Raw genomic sequence first — 20,730 nt, 5'->3', positions numbered from 1 at the left:
GAGGGGGACCGAAAACTCCTGGGGAGCGCACGCGGCCCTTCCGCCCACAGACAGGAGTCTAACCCGCTCTTTTCCCCGATAACCTACTCTGTTCCCCGCCCCCCCACCCACCCCGTGTCCCCTGTTACATATTCTAGGGTGACTCTATCCTTGTCGCTTCAGCCTGCAGGAGCAGCGGAACTATCGCTCTAAGCTGTTCTGCCTCGGAGAAGCGAAGGGAAAGCAGGGGTTTTTTCCCAAAACTGTTGGGCGGGGAAGAAAGACTGCTCTGAATTACTGGGCAGTATCGTCTAGGGAGGGCTTGCAGCGGATGTGAACGCCCTCCCCACGGACTCCTCTATCTTTCGGAAATGAACCCGGGTGGTTGGGAACCATTCAAGAGATGTTTGTCTTCTAGACAGACAACCCCACTGGTAGGTTTCAATACTCTGTAGAAGGCTGTGTGATTTAGAGATTTGAGAGATGATTAAGGGAGCCTGACCTTTATCAAGCCTGGTTTCTGGCTGATGCTCCACAGATTTTACCAAGGTTGGGTGAAATAGCGCCCTCTCACAGACCCTCGCTCATCTCGGCTCCCTTTTCCCATTGTTAGCTGCTTAGCTAACTAGCTTTAGCTAACGTTTGCTGCTTAGTTTGGGTGGGTGTCACCCCTTCCCAGAAGCTGTTATCTCCCTCATTTGCTTGCTTTAAACTTCACACTTAAAAAAAGAAAAGTAAGCAAAAATCAAAACTTGGCTTCCTCCAACTTAAAAAGAAATCTGGGAATTTCCACAACTTCCCTTGAACGTTTAAGAATCTAAAAATGTTAGACCTGTTTGCATGGCATGAAAAGACAAAGCATCAGCACTCAGAAATGTCAGTCTTTGAACCTCTAACACTTTCTGATTTATAATAAATTCTTTCCAAAAAGACGCAGGAGCCTTAATGTAATCGTTAGAGCTGAAGGGGGAAATCTGTAAAGTAAATCACAAATGAGCCATTTAACACTTGCAAGTTGTTTAACATTAAAATGATAATATTTGCTTCCACAATGAAAAACCCAAAGGTACTTAGCCAAGTTTCAAACTACCCAGGCTTTAGAAAGTCAACCCTCCCCCAATAAAAGGTTAAAACAAAAAGCAGATTGAAAATATTAAATCACTTACATTGTAAATAAATTCATTATATTCTCAGAACATTATAAAGACTGGCCTCAATAGACTGCTTTGATTTATGTTGCTTTTTCTACTAATTAAACAAAATTGACCCCCTCTCCCTCCCTCCTTTCTTTCCCCCCCCACACACTTTTCTGATGTTAATGGCAAAACATCTATCAAATATTTTTAGAATTTCCTCTCCTCCACAAAAAGAGAAAATATAGACACAGGAAAAATAAATAGTCTTTATATACTTGGAATACTGAAGCTTTCCTCATAATTTATTACTTCACCTTTTCCTTGATTTACAGTCTTCTCTGCTCTTCTGGCCAAAGGAGGGAGATCTTCTCAGCAGTCTCTTCCAGAAATAATTTTTTTGTTTTGTTTTTTCAAAAAAGTAAAATTAAGTCTTAAATGAATTAAAAATTTCCTGTAAGGAGCCTTCTGTTCCCACCCAAGGTAATTATTAGAAAGCAGGTCCCTCTTCTAAAGCCGCCCTGTTTATTACTTTCAGTAGAAATTCTCCTCAAATATACCCTCAATATATACTTTTCTGAGAAGGATATTTTCTGACATCATAATCTAGTTCTCAATATAATTGAGTAACCTCTATGATAATGCTGAGGACATGACTACAGATGAGATGACTCCACACTAGAAGGCTTTCTTCTTTTCTTTTCTTTTCTTCTCTTTTCTTTTTTTTTTTTGAGGCTTAGGAATAGAAAAAGTGCCAACAGAGGCAGAATGTTTGCTTAGGCCTTGCTATCACATAAATGCACCTTAGCAAAGGAGGATTTGAAGACCTGCCTTTAATATGAAGTCTTGCCATGTGAAGACAGATTAGCATTGTGAGATCTACTCCTACACGAATGCCTAACCCATGAGCAAGCCCCAGACTTCCATCTTCCCATCCCCAATGACAGAATTATATCCCAATTTTAAAAAGAGATTTTCTAAATTTCCAAGTGCACTTTTACTCTTAAATTCATGTTTATATAACCAGTTGATGTCTATCTCCAGGGATATCTCCTCTTGCAATTTAGGAAAAAAAAAAAAAAAAACCTAGCATTTATGTTTAGCTTCCTCATCTTTCTCCCTTTTCCCCTCCTTGTCTCAAACAACAAGCAAGGAAGCATACAAATGAAAAAAAAAAAAAAACACCTACAGCTCTTTAAACAGTGCACCTGGGCTCAGAAATTCCCTTATCTTACTACAAAGAAACATCCAAATTTAACATTTGCCAATCTGTAGGTCCAAGCTATATCTCTAAAATCCTATGAGACCAAACAACAAAACTCACCCCTTCTCTTCTCCGATCTTTTTCTTTGTTTGCATAAAGAAGTTTGCATAATTAGCTCATGTAAAGTTATCGTTTGATTGCATTAGAACATGGTTCAAATCACTTTGAACCATTGCCTGGATTGGGACTTGAGAGCTGACCTCGAGGTAGCAAAAAAAAGGAAGTAATGCCTTTAAATCCCACATAGGGGCAGGAAAGGGTGTGTTTCATTATTAAATCTCTTTATAGTTAGATGAGGATAGGACTCAAACTGGGGCTGTCTTCTCTAGGAACAGGACTTGCTGCTGACCTGTGGAGGGGCTGCCTCAGGGAGAAGCGCCTAGATACCATCAAGCTGATGGGATTCTTTTATTGGCAAAGTGGGTCTCACACCCTCCTGGCCCTTCCCTACTTTCTGGGCAATGTTCAGCTTTTCCCAAACAGGACCAGAAAGCCCACGGGTGAGGCAGTTTTCCTGGAGGGCCCAAGCCAATGTGAGATGAGAAGGTCTTTAAGAAAGCGGGGTCTCCAACAAGTTCTCCAAGGTCAAGCAGTGGTGCAACCTTCCAAACCTGTGAACATCAAAACATGACTGAGAAGGAGTCTTCTGGCCAGGAATGGAGCCCCTATGTGTGTGTGTGTGTGTGTGTGTGTGTGTGTGTGTGTGTGTGAGAGAGAGAGACAGAGAGAGAGAAAATGGTTGTGCAGTGCAAGAGTCCTGATCTCCTGGACTGATGCCCGCTGGATGCCCTTGGCTGGGCCCAGTTCCTGGCTCCATGAAGCAGGCAGCTCTGGACTTGTGCGAGGCCACAGGGAGAGTTTCAAGTCCCACCTGGCTCAGACGACAACCCCTCCATCTGAAACTGATCTTGGGCATGTCACGCAGCTTTCCTGTCAGGGACCCAGCTCTCCTGTGAGCAGAGTCGTCCTTTCTTAAAATTTGAGCCCTGCTGTCTGGAAGGCGCTGCCCCCGGAGAATCGGCAGGACCTCGGAAGCAGTTTACATCCCTAACACCATCCCCCGCCCCTTCAAACTGGGCCAGCTCTCAGCTCTGCACAAGTCAGCACCGGACTAGGGTACCCATCCTCTCAGGCAGAAAGGCATCCAGACACCCACACTTCGCCAGGGTGTGTGTATTTAGCTTGAGCTTGTGATTACGGATGTGTTCGGGCCCTGCCGTCCCTTACTGGGATTCCTGTCAGAAATAAGGCCGCGGGAGAGCAAACGTGAAAGCCACGCTCTTCCCTCTCTGGGGTCTCACGGCCTGGTAGTTGCGCTCTGGGTGCAGGAAGGGCAGGCGTGTGCCTCCTAATGGCAGGAGGCCCGGGTCTTGGAAGAGGCGTGAGACGACAGGACCATCTTTATCAGCCCTCATCTCCCACTACAGATTTAGGTAGCCCTTGCGAATACGGTACCCGAGGAGGCTTGGTTCTCGGGCACCTTAGACTTGATGGAAAATTTAGAGGCCTGGGAGGCCCTCGGAGGGTCTAGCTACGTTCCCTGGGTTCTTGGGCTTCTCTTTCTCAGCGTCTGGACTCCGATTGCAGCACAGAATCCTTCTGTCCGCAGCAGTAGAACTGAGGCCTTCGCGCTCCGCCCATCCCGCTAGGTTTACTGCATGGCTTCGCACCCAGAGATGTCCGCCCAGCTCGCCCCCTCCTCCCAGAAGGGCCCTGCTTCTGGCTGCGGGGGAAAGGAAGCTTCGGGAACAGTGTGACCCGAAGACAGGGTCCGAGGCACTAGCGAAATTCCTCCTAGCAGGGCTCTCTCCTCCCTTCTCCCTCCTGGGCAATCTATGACTCAGACTTGACATCAGCCCCTGTCAGACAGTGACAATAAGTTCCCAGTGGGGGTGGGGCGGCTGTACCCCACCCCCGGCCTGTCCCGGTCCAGGTCCGGTCTCCAGGGGGCTGTGCAGGCTCAACCTCTCCTCCTGGAGGCCCCGGGACTCGCTGTCCTCGGGTCCGCCTCCCGCGTGTCCGTCCGGCGCGGCCAGAGCCCCGGAGCCCGTCTGCTTTATTTCATTTAACACAATCGGCAAAGCCAAGGCGGGGTGAGGGGCGGGCGCGGGCCCGAGGGAGGAAATGAAGGGACGTGGAACAAAGTTCTCTCTGCCAAGTCTCCCAGTCGGATTCTTAGAATCCGGTGGCACCTTGAAGGCCTGATGTGAGGGCAAGGAGACGGGTTATTAATTCTTGAAGCCCGCTCTATCCATATATAGCTGCTCAGTGGTTGCTGTTGGCGATCGCGGGGGGTGTAGACCGTGGAACACATGGCACCTCTCCAGCGCTTAGAAATCAACCTAGCTGGTGGCTCCCGCGGAGTTCGGGAGCGGCGCGGCTCAGGCTCCGGGAAGCCAGTGAGCTGTCCATGGTGTTTAAGGCTCCTTGACGTGCGTTCTGGGCCGTCTGGGCGAGGCGCAGACCCCCGCGCCGGGGGCTGCCACATCTCCAGCCCCAGCCTGCCGGCCACCGAGCCGGTGTGCGCCGGGCACCGGCCGGACGTGTTCGCGTTCACAACCCCGCGACGCGCTCTCGCAGGGGCATAATTCCAGAGATAGACGGAAAAAACCTCTCAAGTCCAAAGTGTGGGTTTCCTTTTAGCTCCTTCCTGAAGGTGTCTTTCCCCCTCAGGCGACACTTCTCGCACTTTAAGAAACGTCGGTCCAGCCAGCAGCCTACCTCCCTTCCCTACACTAAGTTTCTAGTCTCAAAAGAGCGAGAAGCAAGTCACCGATCTTATTATGCTTCTCATAATGGTTAAAAGCATCTACGAACTGACCATCGCTTTTGGACCGTGTGGTATCGCTGGGGTGACGCTCGCCGCTTCTATTGAGTGGTGAAGGCGCTGGGAGATTGTGGGGAGTCTCAGGGATTTCGGTCAGCTCCTTTCCGAGGGGTGATTGGGGTCCTTTGTAGAATATTATTGTTCAGAGGAGCGACTGCTTTATTATTCCCCAGAGCCCTGAGCAGTGTCTGATTGCCACTCTTAAGGAAGGAGGAAACAAAGAAATTGTCATGTAATATTACAAAGCTGTAGGTCCATTCGCTGTGAAGTACAGTCCTGCCTGGTTCTTGTGACCTGGCCTTAGGAAGAAATCTTTATGAACTGAATTAAGCTCTTATACATGTTTAAGACAGAGAATATTTTGCCTTTTTAATTATCACCACAGCTTACCTTTTTTTTTTTTTTTGCGATACACGGGCCTCTCACTGTTGTGGCCTCTTCCGTTGCGGAGCAGAGGCTCCAGACGCACAGGCTCAGCGGCCATGGTCCACGGGCCCAGCCCCTCCGCGGCACGTGGGATCTTCCCGGACCGGGGCACGAACCCGTGTCCCCTGCATCGGCAGGCGGACTCTCAACCACTGCGCCACCAGGGAAGCCCCACATCTTACCTTTTTGTCTTTTAATTTCTCTTGGCAATTTCCCCCCTACTTATCTCTATTAGAGATCCCATCTCCATTTGAGTACAAACTTCTTTAAATACTACAAAAAGTTAATAAAAAGATTGTAAACATTTATAAATCTTATTTGAGTTTTGTGCCTTTACTTATGGGGATATTTAATTAACATCCAGAACATCATGGAACCTTTTATGTTTCTGAACAAGACATCAGACTGGAACACATCATTGCTTGCTGCTTCTACCCTTCTTTCTTATCATAGTGCGGTACTTAAAAAAAAAGAGTGTGTGTGCTGATTAATAACTGAGAATGCCTGATGTAAAATAGAAAGTATTATGATTCAATAATTTTCATAGCTTTTGCATTTATAAAATAAAGATAATTAGTGAGGGAAAATAAGGTATTTCTTTATATCAATAAAATTGATATTAACATTTTACTTTCCTTTTCTCTATTTATAAAAATTAATAAAATAAGGCTTGAATGTGTACCTAGTTCCTTGAAAATTATGAAATGAACTGTCCTAATAATATTTTATTATTGGTTTGCAGTTTAGAAGTTTCGTTTTGTTCTATGAATTCTTTGGTAACTAGTCTTCCTCTATATATCCCTTTACTCTCTTTTTTATGAAAGGAGAAGAAAATAGAATGATATAAATAGACTTCATTCTTTTATTCTTTATCTGCTCCTATAACTTAGGAAGCTATCCTCCCCAACTCCACCTCCACTGGTAGCTTAGCATTTTCCTTTGTCCCATATTGATACCAATTGAGAGTTTCCCCTTTAAAGTTCATCCAATTTCCTTCAGTTTCATTATTTTTTTAAATTAGCTTTCCCCAACAGCTTGTTTGATTTTAAAGATCTCATTCTTTTATCCATTTATCAGAGAGGGTATTAATCCTTCCCACCAGCAGTTCTGTAAAAACTTCCAGACATTTTTTTCTGCTTCCAAGAGAAAAGTATTCAATCAGTATAATTGTTTATGAGCTGAAAAAGAAAAAATCCATCGATCTCTTGTTTGTGTTCTGCTTACTTTCCCAATGTGTTCAGCACTGCTATGAGCCCAGAGGAGGTCTTCTGAAGATATCTGTGGAATCAAATGGAATTGTAGTTCTTTCTACCTGCACTTTTGAGAAATGAAAGCATATTTTAAAATTATTTTAGATCTACTTCCCAAAATTCATGTATAAAGCTCATTTCTCTGCAGCTGAAAACTTTGTGTAAGGCATTTTCTTTAAAAATCACAGTGGATTTGGGGGAGGCATCCCGTGTGTTATTCTATCTCAAAAGTCTCTCTTTCCTTAATGTTTGGTGCATGGTATTGCTTTCCTGGAGATATTTCTCTCTTCATTTCATTTGTGCTTCACTTCCCAGAGACTGGCAAATGAGGGGGGAAATGTGGACTCATCATAATATATTGAGATCAATTATTATGTGGGAGTACTTACGTTAAGAAAATTTAAACTGACCTTAGCAGAATTTTGTTGCACTTGGCTCCTTTACTTCTCATCCTGCTAAGCTGTTAATTGTACATAGAACTGCCAAGGTACTTTTCACGGTTTAAAAAAAAAGGAAGCTGCTTTTTGTGGAAAGGATAATTTTTTTTTTTTTTGTCCTATAAACACAGGTCACATTCTTTGTAAAGCTGTTTTTAACAGGCAAAAGTGTACATGTCTCTAGCAGTTAAACTTGCTCTTTAAAAGACCTAGCATGTCCTTAAATGGAGCAGCAACTCAACTGTGGTTGATATGGTTCCCCAAACCCCATGTTTTAAAAGGGTTTCATTGTCGAGGTGCACCAGGATGTACTTTTAGGTCTATAATACACAGTCTGGGCATCACAACCACATATTTCCCTCATCTCATTCCAACCCTGGTGTGGTGGAACCAAAAAGACTCCAGATCAAGGAAAGTCAGGATTTGCGGAGAAAGGGCTGTGTAAGTACAGTGAGTACAAATCTTTAAGACCTTCCCCAGACTTCTAAGCAGTTGAGAAGGTAGCTTGTTTGCTAAGTGGGGCAAAGTGTCTCCAGGTCTATCGCTGGAGCTGTTGACATAATTAATGATTTCATTTGGAGCCTGAAAGAAGGTACTTGTATTCCCTCTGGCATGGGCAGGGCAAGTTCATGTCCAAACTCTAATACTTCTGGGTTGATTTTAGCTAACAAGACTGTTGGTCCTCTTGTTACATACCCAAAACTTGAAAGCCAAATATTATATTAGGCTATGATACTTCCCAGCCTTGAGGAGGTTGACACATCCTAAATATATAAACAGATACTATTATCTAAAGATGAATTACATTCTGGTTAGAGATTCCTTATTCCTAGGTCAAACCAGGAAAACTAAAAACCATAGAAAAACGCACCACCACCAACAACCACACAGCAAACTACTTTAAAAATCAACATTTTCCACTAAACCTTATATGCAAAAATTTTCTTGTCCCATTTTACACTATGAGGTTAGTGACGATCCTTGAAAATTAATTATGGTACTGAAAAAGACTTTAATAACATTTCTGCTAAAAATAAACCGGAGGCAGTGTAGTGCCCTGGATTCATTATTGCTTACATCTGGTTTCTATTTTTGTGAGTTTCATCTGGTTCTCAGAGAGTTCATTCACAGTCATCACAGGTTTAGTTTCCTGTTCTACAAGGGGAGAACTTGTCTTGATGACCCATCTATTTTTCATCTGAATGCTGCACTTTTTTACATTAGGAAATGTGGAAAAGGAGAATGAAAACTATATCAGGTCTAATCAAGCAAACTGAAGTCTGAAGAGCATCTTTTAGCACCTGATTTATCCTGAATCCAGTGGCGAATTACAATGAGGAAATCACTCTGTTTTAGACCCTTGTAGAAGCAGGTAGGAAATAAAAGAGAAAATAGATGGAAGGAAGAGGAAGGGAAGATGGAAGGAAAGGAAGGAAAGGGGAGAATGGAAGAAAGAAAGAAATTAAAGAAGGGTTTCTTTGTCAGTAAGAACACCCATGCCTACCCCATTATATTCCCATTGCCCATAAGACATGGTAAAGTATTTTTCTTCCTTTCCATGTTAACTTTCAGGCCTTTTTCAAAGAAAGGAATGAGCTGTATTGTATGCTGGTTGAAAACAATGTCTTGGACTCCTTCCCACACTTAGGGAGGGAGGGGCAGGATACCATAGGAGCCTTAGTCCTTGCTGATCTGGACTTGGGTAGACCAGTTTGACTCTAGTTTATAAGTTATCCTATCTAATATCTTTTTCTCACCATCTAAAACTTCCCAGTGGTTCTCCTCTGTGTAAGCAACACCATCCCCTTTTTGAGATGACTACTTTATCTAAAGATCCTATCTAGTTCATATTCCAAGATCTCATGAAGTCTATTCTTTTCACCTCACCATATGATTTTCCTAAATTTCCTTCCTGCTGATATCCCAGAGATCAAGATATCCTAGATGCTATCTACAGTCAATAACAGTAATTACAAATATTATTGAGCTCCTGTACCTAGGACTGTGATGACTTCAAAGAGCATTATTTCATTCACAATAGATCGCAGCATTACTTTTCTTAACTAGGGTAAATGATTACTAGAAGTGAGATTTGAATTTGGTTTTGACTGACACTATGGGTCTCTCTAGTATGACACAGGATCCGACTGCCACATCTCATACCCACTGATCTATAAGGGTTGATTTGGCTAATGTGACTGGCTAGGCAACTGTTATCTTCTCTCACCCATCCATGTAGGTTCCTGAAAGCTATGCACTTAGTTGAAGAGGTTGAGAATGACCATTTCTCCATCAATGGTTATTGAGACACTGAGTATCTTCACTGGAAAGCAAACTGTAGGATGCTCTAACTCTACAGACCAAAATGAAAAGAAGAGCATTCTTTTTCTCCCCCCTGCTGATTACATGATCTTATTACACACTACAGAAATAGTTCAAGAATCAACCTTATCTGATGGTCTTATGCCAACATCTATTGAAGTTCTACTTTATGCTAAGTTCTATTCTTAGAGCTTTAAAGAAAGCCACATGCATTGGATTATTGCTCTGGTGCCCATAGCAATTATTTAAGATAATTTCTTTCCCTTTCCTTTCAACATCATATTTGGACCTAACAATTTCAGCTTTTGTTAAGGGGCATAATATATATTTTTGAAAGTCATGTGAAAAATATGTATGTATCTTTTGGGAAATTGCTATCAAATATACTTTCATTTAAGCTATTTATCACCTACTATGTCCAAGACGTGTATTTTTTTAAAAAAACTATATGCCATGACTACATTTCTTCCTCTATTGCTTGGGCTACTTTCTTTCCCTTTTTGTTGTAAGTTACTTCAAATCTTTTTTGGAAGTAAACAGGTATAAAAAAAATCTAGTACAAGGTTGAGATATAGTGTCAGGGCTATTTTCAGAGAACATGAAGTCTGTTCATTTGTTCATTCAGTCATTCAATAAATATTTCTTAAGTGTCTACTAGGTCAGGCACTTTGTTAGGTGCTGGGGTTACACTGATGACATGGAATTTGCAATCTCTTCAGAACTGTGAATCTCTTTACTTCTTGTTTACTAAACATTTGACAGTTTTATTATAAATCTTTGAATTTTGACATAGGAAATATTTTACTCACATTGTTTATTGTCTGTCTTCTTCCAGTGGAATAAATGCAAACTCTGTGAAGGCCAAGATCTTTGTCTGTTTTTGCTGTACCTCCAGAATCTAGAGCAATTCTTGCACGTGGTAAGAAGTCAATAAATATTTCAAAGAGTGAAAGAATAAATGAAGATTAAAAGGTACAAATACTTTTCCCCTAAATGCACATCCTGGTACAAATACATATATGCATATTTCTTTGATAAGACAGATTTCTACCCTGAGTTGGCAATTTTCTTCACTATTGCCACATACTTATTAGTATCATATCAATATACTAAAGGATTACTGATAAATGGAAATAATGTCAGTTTAAACACAATATCCTATGTAATAATAAGTTAGACTTGCCCAGAAATGAATTAGTTTTACCATCAAAGGCAGGTCCTATTTTCATTTCTGTGTGTATTCATTTTACCTCCCAAACTATAACACAATTAGAATAGTCTCTATCATCAGATCATGCAAGCCAAAGTGGAGAATGTTATTTTACCACACCTGAGTAGGGATTCCTGCTAATGGGAAAGACTGGCTATTGTCCTTTAGGTGGGTCCATCATAGCTGAATCATTAATCAACCAAAGCCTTAAGGATGTTGAACTTGTCTTTTTTTCCCTACAGTAAGTAAATACATGTTATTGTCATGGTAGATGAGCTGGGCAGATTAGAATCATACCTGAGTCAGTTACCCACTCCTTTACCTGACCGCCACATCCAATTGTATAATAATGTCTATGAATGCATTTTTCAGTCATTTTTAAAAACCACATTTTCCCCTCCAGTGATCTGTCATGGCTGTGGTTTAAGTGCTACATTTTCCTTGCAATAGCTTTGAGCAATAGCCTTCCACTTCACCGTGGAGTTTTGAGCTTAATATACGTGCTACATTAATTCAGTAGAATGAAGAATTATATTAAAAACCTAAAGTAAATCTGATCTACAAATCCTAGCTCTTATAATCCTACATATTACCTCTCACTGGAGTTTCAGACATCTGTGAATGCATGAAACCTTATTATTGGGTTATTTTTCAATCCCGTCAAGAAAGGCTACTGCATGGCCCAATAGGTTAAAACTTAAAATGCAAGCAACATCACCTGTTAAAAACACATCATTGGATAGGGCTTGAAAATCATAGTTGCTGTCTTGCTCAGTAATCATAGATCTTGGCCTAGAGTTCTTGGCAGGAACAGTGTTTGAATGGGGCCTATCTCAAGCTCTAGTAGAAGCCGTTGAAAGAATAAAAGTTGGCAAAATTTTCGGCAGAGAACCAAGGATAGTAGAAACTACTTTCATATTATAAACTGGAGATAATAGAACGTCGTGACCTTAAGTATTGCTTTTAAAAGAGACATCAGACGACCTTATGTTTAATAAGGTGTCATATTCTTGATTTAAAGGATGAAGCTCAAATAATTAGAACATCACTGAAGTATAAATATTGAAAGTCAGGGAAAAAGTTGAGTGCTATGGCAATTTCAAGAGGAGAAATTTCCTTGGTGTCATTCAGTCAGCCTTCAGCATATTGTACTGTGCAAGTCTCCTTGGGAATATTGCCCATTCATTAGGTTCTCCTAAATGCTCCTCAAAGAAACCTCATTGTTACCTAACACTAAACCAAAGAGAAACAGACAAAGGCAAAACCACAGGCTCCATATAAAGGAAGGAGCTCTGAATTACAATCTGTTGGCTTCCAATTTTTGCTACATTTGCTTAGGCAATGAGGGCTATATTCATCTGTATTTGTCATGAATGTATGTTGGCGATATGGGCAGTGGAAAAAGTGAGTCAAAGACCTAGAATTTAGTCCTGGCTCTTCCTTTCACCAGCTAGTTTTGTAAACTTAGAAAAGGCACAGAACCTCTCAGAGTTAGTTTATTCACCTATGAAATGCAGATAGCATTAGCACATACTTCACAGGGCTGTCATAATGATTAAATGAAATAATACAGGTAAAGTTAAATCCTTATCGAGATATTTAATTAAATGCATATATTACATTTGACCATTATTCTATACAGAAATACATAGATCTTAATCTGAATTATTCCCTCCTCAGGCATTCAGATGAGTATTCGATAACACATCAGGACAATTAGACAGTGAAAATGACTTTAAGATTGAGAGTTTCTGTTTGGCTTTTTACTGTCTCAATATTTTCCTTCCTTTACCTGATAAATATTAGCATTGTGTAAATCATTTCAGGAAATACCACTCTCCTTGATTCCCAGCGTGAATACCATACTGAATATTTTTTAAATAAGGGGTAGCTAATTGATTCGTAACAGGGGTTGGTCTTTTTCAATAGCTGCTGTTATCTGAGCATCTTTGTTTTGATAGCTACTTCAGCTGTGGCTATTACAATCCCTGTGGCATCCCATGAATCAGCAACGTTCAGTTTTGGGGAGAGTCAGTTTGACCCCTTGTGTAACCGTGGTATCTAAGGACTTCTCTGACATAACAACAAACTTCGAGGTTGGGGTCAGAATAGAGAGATAAGAATTGGAAGTCAAGGAATAAGAACCAAAGGGCAGGAATCAGTATATTCAGCAAATACACTGTGTTACAAGAAAAGGGGAAAATCCTAAATCTTTTAACTGAGGAGATTAAATAAGGGAGCAGGATGGTAAGGAGGAAAAGGGAAAAATCTCAAATCACATAGAGAATTTCATTTGAACTTACTATTTGTGTGTACATCTGTCTGAACTTGATGAAGTTCTGATATTCCCTTCTAAGGGATTTTCAACCCACTAATTCTTAGTACGAAAACCCAGGTGATGGGCAAAGCTGAAACGAAATGGATTGGTAAGGTCTGATCAAAGTCTGAATTCCTCCAGATAGCTCTTGCCTGATTTAGGAACTGTAATTTTTTTCCCACCGAAGCCCGTACCATAACCATAAAGAGCGTTAGAATTGCAGCTTGAAAGTCCCTGCTTCTGGGTGATCTTTGTGGCTGGAGTCATGGAGAAGAAAGTATCCTAAAGCCAAAGGATCTCTGTTAATGCACACAGGATGGATATGGACCACACCTAGCTTGGAGCCTTAACTCTGGTTGTCATAAAGGCTTATGTTAATCCTGGAAAGAATTAATGAGATTAACAATTCAATTCATCATTTCTTTATTGAACTGAGTTCCTACTGTATGAGGCTAGCTCTATAGGAGATATAAATATGAAAAAGACACCGTCTATTCCCCTGAGGGATTTATAGACTTGTATGTGTAGAGATTAGGCCTGTATAAAATCTTTAAGCCCTCCATTTTTACTCCTTTTCTATCAGAGGAATAACGTGAATAAAAGTAATTCAATCATATGCAGTGTCATTTCTCCAATAAGAAAGAAAGAACATACAAAAGCCTCCATTTCCTTTTGATGGCATCAGGCTTCTGATGGACCAGAAAAAGGCCCAGTGTACTGCAGGACAATAAAACTTATTCCTAAAGAGGAGGGCAGAGTCCTGTCACTATGAGTGTTCTTTCATCAGTAATGATTACTGTGTACCATTTCCATGAAAAATTAATATCTTAGAGAGATTACTTACTTAGTAGACACCATTGGTTACCTAATGTCTTTTCTCACACATCCTTCCTCCTTCTTAATAGGTCCCTGATTTTATTCAGACATTTAACCCTCTCTGTGTGACCACATTCTTTAGGTTGGGCAAGCCCCGGCACTGACCCGGGCCTAGGGATACGTCCTGGTGGGTCTAAACCCATTGTAGTGGGTCTATCCCTCTGCCAGTGATTGGTTAGGTATACACATGTGATCCAGTTCTGTTCAGTAAAGTCTGTAGAGTGAGGAACATTGGGAAAATCTGGAAAGAGTTTCTTTGCTTCTAAGAGAAACAGGGAGAGTCATCTCTACCTTCTGAAGACACGGGTTGCATCTGGATATGTTACCTGGATCTGTGTCACCCATCTTGCCCTCAGTCTCAGGATGAAGCTAACCTACAGATGAAGGCAGACTGAAGAGGGTCTTAGAAGAGCAGAGTCAAGAGAGAGAGAACTTTGTGTAGGAGAGATAATAAATGTTAAAATATCAAGCCAATCTGAGTTGAGTTTTCTGTTATTTGCAGCTAAGAAATTTCTAACAGATATAGTCAATGTTTGAGGGAAACATAGCTCACGTTATGTGTTCTGTAGTTTGGGAGAACTACTTTCACCTTTGTCCATACCTGAAGCCCATCTTTTACACTATGAGATTGAGCAGAGGTGAATGTCAGTGTTGATCTAATTGAAGCCCAGGGTATACCTTGAGATGGAGAACTCAGAAAGCAACCAAATATCAGATTTTATCTTCTGGAAGTGTTTTCCTGAAGGAAAAGGTGGAGTTGGTCTGGGAGACTTGAGGGGCATGACAGACATGGGAATCTAAGTTTTAAGGTGTCTTCCCTAATGTTCACTAGGGAAGAAAGTCCCTGCTTTCATACTTTTTGTATGAAAGTCCAAAGCAGCTAAAATTACATCTTTTGCTCCTCCCTTCTGGGACAGCTTAATTTAATCCCTCAGTAAATTACTTAGAATACGTGTCATAGTCTTATGTGTTAGGCTGGTGGAAACTGTAGGACAGGTGGCCAGGGGTAGAGGTATTTGCTTTATTTTATGGTCTTTTTGGCACTACCAACAAGTTTTTCATTGGACGGACTATAACATGTCATAGCAATGGAGAGTGACAAACAGCCTTGGGATCACCAGTGGGGAGAACATACTTCATTTTTTCTAAGACAGTTGTTTCCCCTAGCATATTTACATCTCTGAAATTGGACTGCATTTCACAATTGCTCTTAGCCAAGTGGCAGTCATGATGTAACCTTTCATTCCTTGTTCACACACATCAACACTTGTAGGATTGGCTCTAGTGACTTAGAAGAAATTCCTAGAGACAATAGTGGAGCACTGTCTTAAGAAATGCTGCATCACGAACAGTCCAGATGGCGCAAGTGTTGATACTGTGCGCCAAAACATGGACATGGTTGATTCTGAGTCTGAAAGTTATTCAGAAAGTCATTCATAAAATATATGGGTAAAGTTATTAGACAGTCAATAACTTAACCAATATATTTTATGAAAAAACCTGTCATATATGCCTATATGTCTAATGCATTTCTCAATAAATATAAAATAAAAATCCTAAGTTATAAGAACACATTCTATCCTAGCTTTATTGGCAGTATTAAAAATATTTTAGAGGTGCATGAAATAGTGATGTTGATAACATCTCAGATTCAATGAAAGATGGTTCCTGGACAGTCAAATCACACTGTCACTGAAGAACCAGACACTTCTTCTACTGCACTTGTCAGAAGGTTACTTCCTAGGAGCACAGTCACCTCTCTTGTTCTTTTTTGAATCAATGCATCAAGTGGGTACTCCTGATTGGCTAGACTCAGTCACATGACTTCTTCTAATTAGAAAGAAATCTGAGGATGTGATCTCTAATTTCTGTTGTGGGAAGATGAGACTCAGGGCATGAGAATATCCCAGATTGTAGAAAAATAGTCATACTTCAATAAAGAAAGTCATTTGGGTGCTTCTGCAGATCTGAAGCACACATGTGAGTAGCTAGGCTCCCTAAATGTCTGTGGTCTCCTGGCGACTTGGCTGGGGGTTGTGTATGAGTGAAGATGGGCTCCCTCATGTGTCTGGTGGATGTCTATTAGTGAGGAAAGTGGGGATGCCTAGGCCACATACCTCTCACCATCCAACAGTCAGAAAGCTGTTAGGCCTGTGGAGGCTCAGGTGCAAAACTTTCATGTTTTAATTTCCTCCACATTTTATCAGTCATGGTAAGTCACAAGGGCAGCCCACATTCAAGGGATGGGGAAACAGACTTCACCTTTTGATGGAGGAGCTACAAAGTACTGTGAGCATTTTTGCAGTCAATCACTTTCTCTCAAGATAGAGTGACTGGCTGGTATGTCTTCCCTTATAGTTTTCTAGTTGCAAAAATCTATGCTATGCAAAGTATTTTCCCCTCTGTTCACCTTGCTTATTAATTATCTCTGTTTATAGATTGCAAATTTTGCTGTCTTGTCTTCTCCTTAAAGACTCAAATAAATATACCCTGACCCAACCAGCATAGGTAGTGAAAAGAGCACTAAGCCTTTGTTTTCATTTTGATGTGTCAAGAGGCAATGGGAGAGTTCTTACAAGTAAAGCCTCTGCTACAATTTTAGAAAGTATGCTCTGCATAAGGTTACCTAGTTTAGGTAGAATGTGCACTCAACTCAGCTGATCAGAATCCCAGCTGCTTCCCCCAAGAGGAGGGTCATTTTTCTCTAATTCATACAAAGGTACCATATATGCCAGTGGCATCCTGATTAAAAGCTCTGAGTCCTAATTTCATCAGCTGAAAACTGAGCAGAAGGAACTCTCAATTCAATACCCTTTTATGACAAAAACTTTCAACAAGCTAGACATAGAAGGAATTTATCTCAATACAATAATGTCCATGTATGAAGAGCCCACAGCTAACATTGTACTCAGTGGTGAAAAGCTGAAAGATTTTCCTCTAAGATCAGGGACAAGGCAAGGGTGCACACTGTCACCACTTCTTTTCAACATAGTGCTAGATCCTAGCTAGAGCAATTAGGCAAGGAAAAGAAATAAAACTCATCTAACTTGGAAAGGAAGAAGTAAAATAATCTTTGCTTGAAGATGAGATGATCTTATAGGTAGAAAACCCTAAAAATTTTGCAGATAAAACTGTTAGAACTAATAAATGAACTCAGTAAAATTGCTGGATATGAAATAAACATACAAAAATAATTTCCATATACTAACAACAAACTATCTGAAAAACCAAGAAAATAATCCCATAATGTTAAAAAGAATAACATACTTAGGAATAAACAAACTTAAACCGAAAAGACTTGTATACGAAAAATTACAAAACATTGATATATTAAAGAAGACAGAAATAAGTGGGAAGATGTTATGTCTTCATAGATTGGAAGACTTCATATTGTTAAACTGTCCATACTACTCAAAGTGATCTACAGATTCAATGCAATCCTTTATCAAAACCCCAATGTTATTTTTCACAGAAATTAAAAAAAATCATATAGAAGCACAAAAGACTGTGAATAGCCAAAGTAATCTTGAAAAAGAAGAACAAACCTAGAGGCATAACATCTCTTGATTTCAAAATATATTCCAAAGCTACAGTAATTAAAATGATGTGGTACTGGCTTACAGATAGACATATAGACCAATGGAATAGAACAGAGATCCCAGAAATAAGGCCATGCAAATACAGCTAACTGATCTTTGACAAGGGTCCCAAGAATACACAATGGGAAAAGGGTAATCTCTTCAACAAATGGTGTTGGGAAAACTGCATATCCACATGCAAAAAATGAAACTGGACCCTTGTCTTACGCCATACACAAAAATCAGCCCAAAATGAATTAAAGATTTAAACATAAGACGAGAAACTATAAAGCTCCTAGATGAAAACATAAGGGAAAAGCTTTATGACATAGATCTTCGTAGTGAATTTTTGGATATGACACCAAAAGTACAGGCAACAAAAGCAAAAATAGACAAGTGAGATTACATCAAACACAAGGAAACAATCAATGGAGTAAAAAGGGAAACTGTACAATGAAAGAAAATATTAAAAAACCCAATATCTGATACGGGATTAATATCCAGAATATACAAGGAACTCCTAAACTCAATATCCTAAATAAATAAATAAATAACCTGATTAAAAATGGGTAAGGACTTGAGTAGACATTTCTCCAAAGAAAACATACAATTGGCTAACAGATATATGACAAGATGTTAAGCATAACTAATCATCAGGGAAATGCGAATCAAAACCACAATGAGATATCACCTCACACTTGTTGGTATGGTTATTATCAAAAAAACCCCACAAAAGATAACAAGTGTTGACAAAGGATGTGAGAAATTGAAACTTTTGTACACTGTTGATGAGAATGTAAAATAGAGTGCAACCAGTATGGAAAACAGTATAGAGTTTCCTTAAAAAAATAAAAATAGAATTACCATATAATCCAGCAATCCCACTTCTGGGCATATATCCAAAATAACTGAAATCAGTATCTTGAAGAAATATCTGCATTTCCATGTTCACTTCAGCATTATTCACAATAGCTAAGATATGGAGAAAACCTAAATTTTCATTTACTGGTGAATGGATAAAGAAAGTGTGGTATATACATAAAATGGAATATTATTCAGCCTTAAAAAAGAAAGAAATCCTGCCATATGCAGCAATATGGATGAACCTAGAGGACATTATGCTAAGTGAAATAAGCCAGTCATTGAAGAACAAATACTGTATGATTCCATTCATACAAGGTATCTAAAATAGTCAAACTCAAAGAAACAGAAAGTAGAAAGGCAGTTGCCAGGGGCCAGGGGTTGGGGGTAGTAGAGAGTTGGTGTTCAAAAGTATATAGTTTCAGTTACGCAAGATGAATAATTTCCAGAGATCTGTTGTACAGCTTGGTGCCTATAGTTAACAATACTGTATTGTGCACTTAAAAATTTGTCAAGAGTATGGATCTGATGTTGTGTTCTTACTACACTAATAATAATAAACAAAAACAAAAAAAACTTTCCAACTGTTGTCATAAGGTTGTTCTGGGGATTCAATGATACAATTCCCATGGAATCTTTAAAAACTATAAAGTGCAGTAAAACTACTTGGTTGCCATTCTTATCGATATTTTAATACTGTTTAATACTGATGGATGGCTTATATTTTAGAATCTCTTGGTAATAACCGTGACTTTGCCATTTTAAGGATCATTCATCATGATCAATGAAACCATCTAGGGAGACAGTATGAAGTGTTTATTGCCATTATTTAGCCAAACATCTATTAGCTAATCTTCTATTGTGTATTTAGCAAAATTCTAGGCACTGTGGGAAATAGTATTAGATGGACATCATCCTTCTCTTTAAGTAGTTTAATGATCTAGTTAGGAAAATGAAGCTATCACATACAAGACAATTAGCAAAGAATGAAACAGTAATGAATCAAGAACCAAGTAATATGTAGTCTCAGACCCAGTTGAAGTTCAGACAAGAGGAAGATCCTGGAGGTGTGAGCGCTCCATGACACCTTCTTGGAAAAGGTGAGGCATCAGAGGGTTAGGAGAGAAACAATCGCAATTGCTATGGCTGCTCTATTGACACCATCCTGCTTTTTAGGGTCTCCAAAACTGTAAGGGCCTTCTTGATTCAGTTGTCAATTATTAGACAGTGTGTGGTTTAAAAACAGAATCCCTCCTCTAGCTTGGAAAGAAATTTCTCCCCACATGTCAGGTTTCCTTGATACAGGCTTGAGCATGACCTTGGACTTTTTTTAGATTACAGGAAGTTTTTGTAGAATCTTCACAGCCAGCATCATTTCTGACAGGAGGATATCTTTGATGTTGATGATAATTATCAGAAATTTACATTGTTTTATTTTGCTTTCAGAGGATGTGAAGTTACTAAGTAGATTCACCAGGAGATACACATCAGCAAGCAAATTAATTGGCTTCCTCATTTCATAGTGTTTCTTTATTTTTCCTTCAACAGTTCCTTATTGCATTGTTTCTCAAAGTGTGGTCTGTGGGCAACCTACACCAGAATCCACTGGGTGCGGTAATTAAAAATTCAGGTTTCTGAAACACATCTCAGGCCTACTGAATCAGAATCTTTGGGGAGAGTCCAAGAATCCACATTTGTGTGAGCTTCCCAGACGATATTTTGCACGTCAATGTTTAACAATCATGCCTTAATGCTTGCTGAATTTATAAACATCCAAACGTCCCCTCCACCTCCCACCTCTGCAGCCCCAATCAAATCAGATCTCTAACGTTGGGACCCAGGCATCAGAGTTTTTAAAACTTCAAGGCAATTCCAATGTGCAGCCACAGTTGATGACCATTGGCTTACAGCAGTACTTCTCAAGCTTTAATGTGTACATGAGCTACCTAGGGATTTTATTAAAATGTGATTCTGATTTAGGAAGTCTGAAGTAAGTCTTTAAATTCTGCATTTCTAATAAGTTCCCAGGTGATGTAGATGCTGCTGGTCCATGGACCCCAATTTGAGTAGCACAGGCTTAGAAAAAAATACATTTAATTGTTTAACTCTCCCATTCTTTATTGACACAATCTCCTGCATGATTTATGTACGATCAAACCTAATTCCACACTAATTTATGGCATAGTGAAATCTCTGTTCCAAAGAATCCTTTTTCCAGCTTCCCATAAAAATAGCATAATATTTCTTCCA

This window comes from Phocoena phocoena, chromosome 11, assembly GCF_963924675.1.
Source record: "Phocoena phocoena chromosome 11, mPhoPho1.1, whole genome shotgun sequence".
Classification (NCBI taxonomy): domain Eukaryota; kingdom Metazoa; phylum Chordata; class Mammalia; order Artiodactyla; family Phocoenidae; genus Phocoena; species Phocoena phocoena.
The sequence above is the reverse complement of the archived record's forward strand: the minus strand, read 5'-3'. Positions refer to the sequence as shown.